The following is an 11,655-nucleotide window of genomic DNA, read 5'->3' as shown; positions in this document are numbered from 1 at the left end:
AGAGAGAGAGAGAGAAGGAGTTGTCAAGCTGTGTCAGGAATTAATACTGGAGGAGGAAAACGAGCCTCAGCCCCTGATGTGGGGGCAAGTACAGGAGAGTGGGACAGTGTCCGGAGGAGATCCACCACTTGGTCGGAAGGGGACAAGGTGAGGCCCCTCCCAGCTGGTGGGCTTGGGCTCCATCCACGGGGCGGCATGCCCTCAGCACTGTTCCCATGCTGGTGGGGTCAGGCTTGTCAGAACTTGTCAGAGAACCATGAATATCAGGGACGGCGGCCACGTGACTGTCCTGGAGCTGGTTCCTCTGCGTGCAGCTCGAGGGACACTCAATCATTGGTTTACCACATTCATTAATTCCTTCAACAAATATTTATGGGGTTCCTGCTCTGTGCCGGGAGCTGCCCTGCTCATTGGGGAGACCCTGGTGAGGAAGATGGGAGCAATTCCTGTTCTCGTGGGGCATCAACCCCAGAGAAGTGATCAAACCAAGGCGAGGAGCTTGTGACCCCAGGGGGCCCTGTTCTGGGTGGGTTGTGACAGACTGGGGACGGTGGGGGGAAAGGAGGAGGGGCGGGAAGGAGCAGGACGTTGTTCCCTGGAGTTTTAGCATCGCTTTGGGTGGAGAATGGATGATGGGGAGCCAGTGGGAAGCATCAGGCGAGGTGGTGGCCTGGGGAAGGGAGAGGGGGGAGCCGTGGGTGGAATCAAGGTGTGTCTCAGAGCATTGGTTTTCAGCGGGGCAGGCGGTCTCCCTGGGGGAAGTGTGCCAATGTCTGGACACATTTTTGGTTGTCACATTTGGGGAGAAGGGTGCTGTTAGCATCTTGTGGATGGAGGCAGCGCACAGGACAGCCCCCAACGCAGACCGATCCCGCCCACATGTGCGTGTTGGGAGGCTGAGAATCCCTGCGTGGTGGGGAGGGAGGGACAGGACCTGCTGAACGTGTGTTTTTAGGACGGGGAGGAAAAGGTTGGATCAGCTGGCTTGTGGATTTCCGGCCGTGCGGCCGTGTTTGTGAGTGACCCCTGCACGCGCAGGATCCAGACCCAGGGCAGCGGCTCTCCGGAGAAAGCCGAAGGCGGCCCTGACCGCCCCGGGGGGAGCAGAGGCAGGAGCCGCAGGGAGGGAAGGTTTCTGCAGAGGCGGCTCCTGCCGTACATACTGGTACCACGGGCCGCGCGGCGTCGACAACACACGTCTGTTTCTCCTGGTCCTGGAGGCAGGAAGTCTGAGGTCGAGGTGTGGGCAGGGCTGGCTCCTTCTGAGCCTCTGTCCATGGAGTGTAGACAGCTGTCCCCTCCTTGTGTCTTCACAGGGCGGTCCCTCTGGGCGTGTCTGTGTCTCGATCTCCTCTTCTTATAAGAGCACCGGTCCTATTGGATTATGACCCACCCGAATGACTTCATTTTAACTTACTCCCCTTTTTAAAGACCCAGTCTCTAAGCACTGTCCCATTCTGAGGTCCTGGGGTTAGGACTTCAACACATACATTTTGGAGGGACGGCTGTCGTCAGCACTGCCAGGGGTCAAACACTGGCTTTGGAACTCAGCAACCGTAGGTCATCTTGGTGGCATCCGTAAGGCAGGGTGCAGCAAGCAGGGGGCTCCGGACACCCCGGTGAGTGTGGCCCCTTCACAGATGATCTTGCCCTGAGTCCCACCATGGTGAACGATGAGGCGTCTCGGCTCCAGCGTTGGGGTGTATTCTTCACACCAGGGCGGCGTTCCCAGGAGGGCACAGCTCAGCGCCCAGCTCGTGCATAGAAGGTTCACGGCTTCCATGGGTGGCAGTTTCTCTCCTTCCTCCACCTCCCATGAAGATCAGTGTGGGTGGTCCTCACGGAGGGGGCCCCAAGCTCTACTACACCCTGTCACCCAGGGGCCAGCGCTGGAGTCTCCTGTTCTTGGTGAATGGAGTTCAGTGACAACTGAAGACCATTGATTTCTGCACGGGGAGCAGCTCCCTTGGTGGAGATCGTTCCCCGACAGCGGAGGGTGCTTTGGGTGACAGGTAGACCAGGCAGATTTAGGTCCTGGCTCCGCCCCTGATCACCCCCTGCACTCTCCCCTGTATGACCTCAGTGTCCCCATCTGTACCGCGGGAATGACCCTTCCTGCCCCACCTGGGATGGAAATTCTCTTTGGGGCGCGGAGCTCAGATGCATGATAGAGGTAAGACCTGCTCTCACAGATGCCACAAGAGAGAGCTATGGGTTCCAGGGAGCTTGTCAGTAGCCCACGGCCATCCATGCTGGGGCACGAGGTGGAGAACGTTCCAGAGAAGCATTGGAAGCCCTCTCTTGAGAGGACAATTGGAACTCCCCTTGGAAGAAAACGGCAGCTGGTCAGGGACCTCCGTACGGAAGCGACCAGAGCTTGAAGCCAGGAGCTTTGGGGTGGGGGACGGGCTCAGAGGCCTCCTTGGCCCTTGGTCCGTCAGCCCAGCACTGGGGACTTGGCTTTCCCAGAAACCAGAGGATTTCTTCCCCTTCCAAGCCCCAGCTGCTGCCCAGAATCTCTGGGCCTTCCTGGAAAAGCTCTCATGCCCCCCAGACATTCCAGCAAGAACTCCCGTGACACCTGTTTCTCGAGACAGTGTCGGGATGTGATGACCTCCTCAGGAAGAGCTGGAAGCCCTGACCCATCTGGCCCAGCTCCACTGGGTTCTTTTGGGAAGAATTTCCCCCAAACGACAGTGTTTTGTCCCCACGCCAGCGGTAGCTGTCACATCAGCTTTGTGCCAAGCTGTGTTTGCAGCCAAGCTCTGGACACTCCACTGGGAGACTCAGGCAACACGGCGTGTGTCTGGTGGAGGTGGCCGGGATGGTGGGGTTTCTCAGCTCTGCTGCGGGAGGGAGAACCGGAAAGGGGTGGCTGAGAATGTGCGTGCACATGTGCATGCATATGTTTCTGTGTGTGCATACATGTGAGTGCTTCTGTGTGTCTGTAAGCACGTGCACGCGTGTGTGTGTGTGTCTGGGTGTATGTGTGCATGCCTGGCTTATCCGTGTACAAGCATGCGTGTGAATGTGTGCACGCTTCCCTGTGTGTCTCTGGTGTGTGCGTGTCGCGTGTATCTGTGCGTGTGTCTTCGTGTGTGTGTGTGTGTGCGTGTGTTGGGCTACATGCCACCACTATGTGGGAGAGCAGCTCAGGGCTACGATTAGTCCCGAGTCCCCCACAGGACACGGCTGGGAGCGGGACGCAGATGCCACCCAGAGCGGCTTCTCTGAGACACTGCCCCACACTTGCCCAGTGCTGTTCTCTCGAGGTAGTGAGTCGCCTGTTGCCCTTTGTGTTCAGAGGCTGGGGAACGGTTGCTGGTGGTCAGAGCAGAGATGTCTGCGTCAGGTGGAACTCCTTCCAGCTCCCTGTGACTCTGAAACCGGCTGGAGGCTGGCCCCCGCCTCACTGCGCCCAAGCCCAGGGGCACGGTCGGGCAGGCAGCTGCAAAGGGGTCCCCAGGGCGCTAGGTGGTGGCCATAGGCAAGCCCAGCTACATCCCTGAAACGTCGTCCTCACTGGTAACGGGGGAGAGGGGCTCAGCGGGTGTGGGCAGGTAGATGGGAGCTGGCCCGGGTGGGCTATCCTAGGGGTGCCTGTGCTCAGGGTGGACCTCACCCCCGGGGGCACGTGCCCAGGGCAGCACTTCCGTGGCCTCGCCTGCAACCCCTTTGGGATTTGTGTCAGGTGCCCTCCCATCTGCAGGCTGGGCACAGGTGGGGCATCGGGTCAGGGGGAGCAAGGTTCCTCTCCTTGTCACATCCTGTCCTAATGGGGATGTGGGGACTCTAGCTGGAGACGAGGTAGAGCCATGAGCTACACTGTGGGATCTGCATGGATGATTCGTGCACTTCGGGCTCGTACCCACGTTACCACTGCCTGTTTTCCCCATCCGTGGACCGACGGTGGGATGTCAGGTGGGCCACGGGGGCGCCCTGACTGCCCCTCCCCACCACAGGCCCTGCGCCCTGTGACGGCCACTGCATGAGTCCCTTGATCCCCTGCAAGGACCCGTTTCTCTCAGCCTCATTTATGCTCAGGTGTGAAGAGCGGGGAAGGTGACTTGCTAGTGGCACGGTGTGGAGAAGGCTGAGGACTTCGGGGCTCCTCCCCAGGTGGCCTGGGTCTACCTTTGACCGTGGAAGGTGGACCCCTGTGCTGTCTGAAGTCTGCACGTCACAGACTCAGGAGCACCCTCAGGGTCATCTGCCCTCTGCCAGCCCCCCATCGACTGCCTGATGGACAGTTGTCCGTCCTTCTGGGAGGTGCTCCTGGCCAACGCCGGTGCCTCCCACGAGGCTCTGAGCCTCTCCAGGTTCTCTGTGATTTTGCCTCCTTCAGAGCACCCACCCGGCTTCCCCTGGGGCGGCTCGCTCTTCCTCCCGCCGCCAAGCCCTGGGCCCCGCCGTCGACACCGTCCTCCCCCTCTCTGTCGACCTGAGAACCCCGTGGAACCCACAGGGGGCCTGCTTTTGTTGTTCTGAGAGGCAGCGAGCCTTCACTGTCCCCCTCCATCCTTGGGTGGCTTTAGCAACCCCTTGAACGCGGTGACTTGCGTCCACGCCAACACAATGACGGCAACAGAACCAGACGGTAGCGGGCCTTCAGCGGGCGCCGTGGAAGCCCCGTTATTTGTTCTCGAGAGTCCACGGTTCGGGGCCAAGACACCAGTAAGGAGCGGTGTGTTGCCGGCAGGCGCGTGTGAGGAGCTGGGATGCGTGTTTGCCGGCGTAAGAGGGATGACGGGACGGTTGAACACCTGGAGCCTGGGAGGAGCGCGTGCGGCCAGCACCCCCTCCCGCGGCTGAGTGCTTACGTCCTCCCCACTTTCAGTTGTGTCGAGAGACTTCTCTCCAGAGAACACACAGATGCTGTTTATGTGCTTCTCTTTCTTGTGCAAGAGGACAGTCACGGCCCTCCCCCCAGGGTGCCCGAGCGCAGGAAGGAGAGAGTCGTGCAACGTGTGGGGCCCGGTGCCCGGCACGGAGCTGTGGGTCAGCCCGCGTGGGCCACGGTTCCGTGCGCCGTGCCGTCCTTAATCCCCATGCTCCCTTCTCTTTGGTCTGGATTTCCGTAAGTGTGCGTTTGGGCCCTGGCTCTTTTCACGGGGTTGGGTGAGAACTTGCCCGTGAGCATCTGCCTGGCTTGACAACCAGGCTGAGGGCAGCCGAGCTCTGGAAGGAAATGGACACGGGGGCTGGGGACCGCTGTGTGCCTCTGCTCTCCCCAGGGCCCTGTGCTGAGGGGTCTCCCAGCACCAGGCATATCCTGTATGTCTTGTTAAAAGTGCTGCTGAAGTTGGACTGAACGGGGTCCAAGGGAGGGATGGACTGTGTTCTTGGCTCTCAATCCTGGACGCCCCAGGGGAGCTTCTGAAAACATTACAGATGCCGGACTTCTCCCCCCGAAGATGCTGGTTCATGGGTCCACAGTGGGGCCTGGGTCTCCGCGTTTTTTAACCACCCTCTCCCCAGCCAGGTGCTTCTCACGGGAGGCCCAAGCTGCGAACATGTGCCGGTCGGGGGTTGGTTTGCCGATTCCACTTTGCCTTTCCAGGGCCCTTCTGAGCATCCTCGTTCCGCACTGACTTGGTGTGGGGTTCAGGTTACCAGGCAGCAGGATTCTGGTCCTGCTACTCTTACGGTCTGGCTTGGCCAAGTCTGTTCTTCTGCCCAGACGGATATGACTTGTCCCCGGGATGGGCCGGCCGGCTTGGGCTGGGGGCCCATCCAAACGTTTGTCCCTGCCTGCAGAGGAAGCATGGGAGGTAGGGCACGGGGTACCTGGCAAACCTGGGGCAGCTGCTGGCCACATCCTGGGCACTGCCCAGAGAGGACAAGGACGCAATGTAGGAGGGGCGGTAGCTGAGCCGAGGGGACCTGCTGGTGCTGGATGGCCTGTGCCTACTGTCCCCACACAGGGTGGAGGGCCCTGGGGACCTGGCCGCAGCAGCAGGGCTGTGTGTCAGACTCGCAGAAACCCTGCTCCCCACTCCTGGGGAGAGAACATTCCCTCCCACGGTGCTACCCACCCACTGCTTGTCACCACTTCACTCCTCCAGAATGCTTACGGGCACGTTGCCCGGGCAACCAGAACGCCAGCGCGCTGCTATCCTTCAGGCTCCTTCAGGCACCTGTGAAGGCTGTTGAGAACTTCCCCCATACCTCCGAGTCCTGCAGACGCCCTGCTCCAGGGCTCCCAGGGAGAGCACAAGGCCCCCGGGCACCACTGACGGCCTCGAGGGGAGTGGGGGGCGGTCATGGCTGATGCTTGTGCGTGCTTCCAGGGAGCCAAGCCTCAAGGATTCACCGTGGGGAAACTGAGGCACAGAGAGGGTATGGGGATCGCGGAAGCTCGTGAAGCCAGCATGTTGCGGTAGCAGGTTGGGAGCCAGGCAGCCGGCCCTGAGCCCCCTGTGTCTCCGCTGTCTCATGCTTCTTCTGGAGCGTGAGCGGGTGGCTCATCTCTGAGCCTCTTTCCTCTGGGGGTAAAGAGGCTCATTCCCCCGTCACCAGGCCCCGGGAGGAGCAAATGGAACGTGGGCAATAGGGCTTCTTAACGTCGGCCCCGTGGACGCTGGGGCTGGTAAGTCTTTGTGGGGGCCGTCCTGAGCCCTGTAGGATGTTCTCAGCATCCCAGGGCTCTCACTAAATGCCAGTAGCACCCCCGAATAGTGACAACCAAAAACGTCTCCAGACATCTCTGGATGCCCGCTGGGGGTAAAATCCCTCGCAGGGGGGCATCGCTGATACATACAATGTGCTTTGTGAACCGCAAGGCACCACTGAGGAGCCAGGGGTTCTCACCTTCCGCAAGAGAGTGTCAGGCAATTCCTTGGGACCACAGGGCCCCGACAGCGGCAAGAGGTTAGTGGGGGCGTGGAGTAGCACCTGCCAGGGTCCAGTGCCCACCCCACTCCTCCCCTCCGGGCGGAGCCACCATGCAGATGGTCCAGGGAGTGGGGCCACCATGGCTGTGGGTCACGGAGGTTTTGTTTGCTTTACTTTTCTCAGTATGTCCCTGGTCCCACAGATCTGGGCTTGGTGGGACCTTAAGTCCCTGAGTCCTAGACTCCAGGTCTGATGCCAGCTCACTGTGACTGCAAGCGGGCCCCCTCATTTGTGGGTCTCATGCTGGCATCATGCGGGTACTGAGTGTTTGGGATGGGATTGGTGTTTGGCAGCATGGTGCCCGGGGAACCCCCATCCACAGACACCTCAGGAGAACCGGCTTCGTCAAGAGACTGGCGTCAGGTTGTCCTACCCACTGCTTCTCACACGAGCCTGACCGGGAGCCCTTTACCAAGGCTGGTAAACCCTCTCGGGTCCCAAGCACCAGGGGGCTGAGAGTCCAGCTCTGGGGTGGGCTGGAGCCGAGGACCGTCTTTGTTCCTTCCAAGAGGACCTCCTGTGATTTGGGTGTGGCGGTGAAGGCCAGCAGGGTGGTTAGGCGGACACGCGTTTGGGCACACTCAGATGCCTCTCACACTTGCCTTGCCATGGCCTTGACCCTGGGAGGAGCTCACGTTGCAGCGAGCGCACCTTCTCTGCAGGGCACTGACCCTTGGCTCCCCCGAGCCAGCAGGACGCACCATCCCCGGTCCACCCAGGGTGGGACCCAGGAGCCTGACCCAGGGGTGGGACCCACTCCAGCAGGGGAGGGTGCTAAGAGACCCCAGAATCCCACTGCGGGTCCCCCTGCGCTGGAGGAGGCCAGTAGCCAGAAACTTCTTGCCGTTCCAGAGGTTTCTGTCCCGCGCAAATGAATGGTTCCTACACCGCTCTTTCCCCGTGAATCAAATATCACGTGTGTGCCTGACATCCATGGGCCACTGAAGATGAAAGCCTTGTAGGCAGCCCAGAGCACCTTTCCTGAAAGAGAGGGACGCTTTTAATCATAGTAAGTCACAGGGTAATGCGAGCCAGGGGTGGCTCTTACAGGACATTAACGACATCAGGCTGGGGAAACATTCCGGAGAGTCACGGCTCCCCCTTTTTCTTTCCCAGTAGGAAAATTGAACCAGCGACTGCCTACCGGAAGAAAGTGTGTGTGTGGACCCTTCCTGAGCCGAGGCTGGGGGGTCCTGCCCCGAGGGGGGAGGGCGGGTCTCTGTTCCTGCACCGTCGTCCCGTTGGCTTTCGTGGGGCATGGGTGAAAGCCTCCCGAGCGTGTGAAGGGGCAAGAGGGGGCAGTCTGCTGGCACCCTTCCGTGCAGGCCAGCACGTCAGAGAGCTCGGGGTGGTGGGGCGGGGGGACCTAGGGTCTTCTCTGCACCAGGTGCCAGGGTCTCCCCTCCCACCTAAAGCCACGTTTCTCTGCCTGATGGAAACACGGTGACGAGGCTGTGCTCCTTCGTGGATGCCCCTCCCCAGGCCTCCCCCAGAGGTGGATGTCCGTTCACCCGGGGCCCAGGGACCCCAGGGAGCCCCTACGGAGTCCACCTGCACCCCCTCAGCATGACCCCCGTATCCACCCCACTTCTGTTGGTGGGTTTGCCTCCATAAACTCTTTATTTCAGAATAGTTTCAAATCTGCAGAAATTGAAAAGAAGAAAGAGCAGATAGGAGTCCTGAGTTCTCTGCTCCCAGATGCCCCTCACGTAAACATCTTACATCACCACGGTGTATCGGTCCTAACCAAGGGGAAGCACCGCTCCTTACCATTCGTGAAATCGTGCACTTTATCTGGATTTCCCCAGTTTTTCTCCGACTTCCTTTTTCTCCTCCAGGATCCCACTGAGGGCACCACATGACATGTCGGCGTCCCATTTCCTTAGGCTCCCCTTGGTGGTGACAGTTTTCCAGGCTTTTCTTGATTTTGATGACCTTGACAGCTTCAAGGAGGACTGGTCGGGGATTTTGTCGACTGTCCCTCCATCGGGATTTGTCGGGTGGTTTTCTCACGGTTAGATGGGGTGACGGGTTTCGGGAGGAAGCGCAGTGCCCTCCCCATCACGTCAGGAGTGATGCCTGCTCTCCTGACTCACCACCGCGGATGCGACCTTGACACTGGCCAAGGTCCTGCATGCCAGGTGTCTCCACTGGAAAGTGACTTCCCTCCCCTTTCCGTGTGCTAATTTTGGGAAGCAGGTCACTAAGCACAGCGCACACTATTGGGGGACACCCGCTTTTCGTAACTCTCCAAAACTCACCCGATTCATAGCCGGAAGAAATGGAATGGGACATAGCGGAGGGAGTCACCATCCCAAGCAGGTGTGAGCCAACCTCTCCCTCCCACAGAATCACGTGGCTGGTGTCCCAGGCCAGCTGATGACAAGTGGACGCTCTGGGGGCAGGGGTGTTCCTCGGGGCTGTAGCACTGGGACTGTGTGTGTGTGGGGTTGGGGGGCTCATTGCATGCAAGGAAGATTCCAGGGCTCGCAGGAGCTTCCGGCCCAGCCCAGAGTCTCACCGCCCTGGGGGTTCCTGCGGGTGGGAGCTGGGCCCTTGCGGGAGGCCTGGCCTGCGAGCCCTCTGGGGAAAAGTGCGACCGTAAGTGGAAGACAAGTCTTTGTCTCCCTTAATTGATGGCGGTTTTCTTCTGTGAAGAAAATATACAGAAGGTAGCAAATTCAATCTCAATCCACTGAATCATACGAAAGTGTTCTTAGGGGAAAAAAAATGCTTTCAATAAAAATTTAAAAGGGGGAGAAGCAAGAAAGCTGTGAACCAGAAAATAAAGGGGATGGTGCTGCAGCCCTGATGTGTACGAGGCCGGTGGCGGAGGGGGAGCTGGGACCCTCCCCTGCATGGGCAGACGAGCCCGGGCCCCTGCGAGGACCGTGCACAAGCCCGAAAGATCTCACGCACGCTCTCTGCCCCGTGCCGGCAGCTCAGACTCTGGCTCCAGCCTGGGCACCCTCTCCTTCCTCCCACCTGCCAGGGCCCGCACCCAGAGCAGGAGGCCATGCAACCCACCCCAGGCTGGTCTCTCCACCCCCGAACACATCCGCTTCTCGAGCTACGATGGATGTACCCTAAATTCACTCCCCATAGGGTGCAGGTCAGTGGTTTTAATGTATTCACAAGGTTGTGCAACCATCAGCACTATCAATTCCAGAACATTCCTGTCACCCCTAAGAGAAATCCTATAACCACTAGTAGTCACCTCCCTCAGCGCCCCCGCAACCAGGAATCTACTCCCCGTCTCTACGGATTCACCGATTCCGGGCGTTTCGGACGGCGTGTAGCCTGATGTAACTGGCTTCTTCTCCTTCACGCACTGTGTTCAAGCTCCATCCACGTTGCTGCATGTGTTGATGCTTCTGTCCTTTTTAAGGCCCGAGAACGTTCCCCTGTAGGGACAGAGCGCATTTTCCTGATCCATCCACCTGATGAACGCTGGGGCCGGTTTCTGCTTTCCGCTATCATGCATAACGCTGCTGTGAACATTCGTGCACACATTTTTGTGTGGACTCATGTTTATACCCAAGAGTGGAAATGCAGGGTCGTCCGGGAACTAAGTCTTTGAGGAACGGCTGAGCTGTTTTGCCTAGCGGCAACACCCTTTTCCGTTCCCACTGACTGCGTGCACGAGTTGCCATGTCCCCACGTGCTTGCCAGCACTTGGACTTGGCTTCGTGCTTGTAGCCGTCCTCGTGGGTGTGAGGTGGGGGCGTGTTGTTATGGGGCCCATGGATGCCCTCGAGGTTTGGGGGGGCTGGCATCGGCTCTGCTTGCCTGCGCTGTGGCCTGGCCTCCCTGGGGTGTCCCGTGGCAACTCTGATGGCTAGCAGGGGGGCTGACAGCCACAGGGCCTCCCTCCCGCACCTGGGGGGGCCCTCCACCCCCGTGGCAAGTGGCTGACAGCGCCACGGCGCCTTCCCCGGGCAGGAGGGCTGTGGCCAGAACTGAGGCCTCCCGGGCCAGCTGGAAGGATGGAGAGAGAGGTCCCGCGGTGCCCCTCATGTGGTCCTCGCACGCGTGGCTGGATCCCCTGATGGCAGGACGCAGCGTCATCCCGACAAGTGCTGTGCGTGTACCTCGGGAGCCTGAAGGTCCAGGCTTGGGATCCTCGACCCCGTGGAGAGACCGCCGGCCCCTGCAGGCCACAGAATCGGCCCCCGACCTCCCTACGGGAGGGGATCTCTCTGCCCCAGACGCTGGCCCGGCGTGTCCCAGCGGCTGGCGGTGGGGAGGAGCCTCTGTCCTGACTTGTCCCCGCGCCCTCCTAATATTCCCTCTCTGGACCAATCCATCACTTTAAGAAGGAAGAAACTGGACTCGAAGAGAAACAAAGCAAGCTCTCCTCGCTCTTGCGATCCGTTGGTTTTTCTGCATAACAGCCAGGTGGCGTGGAAATGAGGGGGTTTCTATGGTAACCAGTTACAGCTCATGATTGGTGAAAAATGACAGAAATATCCTGTATGTGAAGTTATGCTGGGGCAGGCAAGCAAGCACAGGCTGGGGTCTGCGGTTTTAATTTCCTGGGGCAATATTTCTCCAAGTACTGATGGCACTTGGGTTCACCCGTGGCTGCTCTTCATTCAGCCTGCCTGATGGGGCCAGGTGGTACCTGGTGGGGCCAGGTGGGGCCTGGTGGGGCCAGGTGGTACCTGGTGGGGCCAGGTGGGGCCTGGTGGGGCCAGGTGGGGCCTGGTGGGGTCTGGTGGGGCCTGGTGGGGTCTGGTGGGGCCTGGTGGGGTCTGATGG

The sequence above is a fragment of the Mirounga leonina genome, unplaced genomic scaffold (assembly GCF_011800145.1).
Source record: "Mirounga leonina isolate KUSES-001 unplaced genomic scaffold, KU_Mleo_1.0 Mir_173, whole genome shotgun sequence".
Classification (NCBI taxonomy): Eukaryota; Metazoa; Chordata; class Mammalia; order Carnivora; family Phocidae; genus Mirounga; species Mirounga leonina.
Note: the sequence above shows the minus strand (reverse complement) of the source record.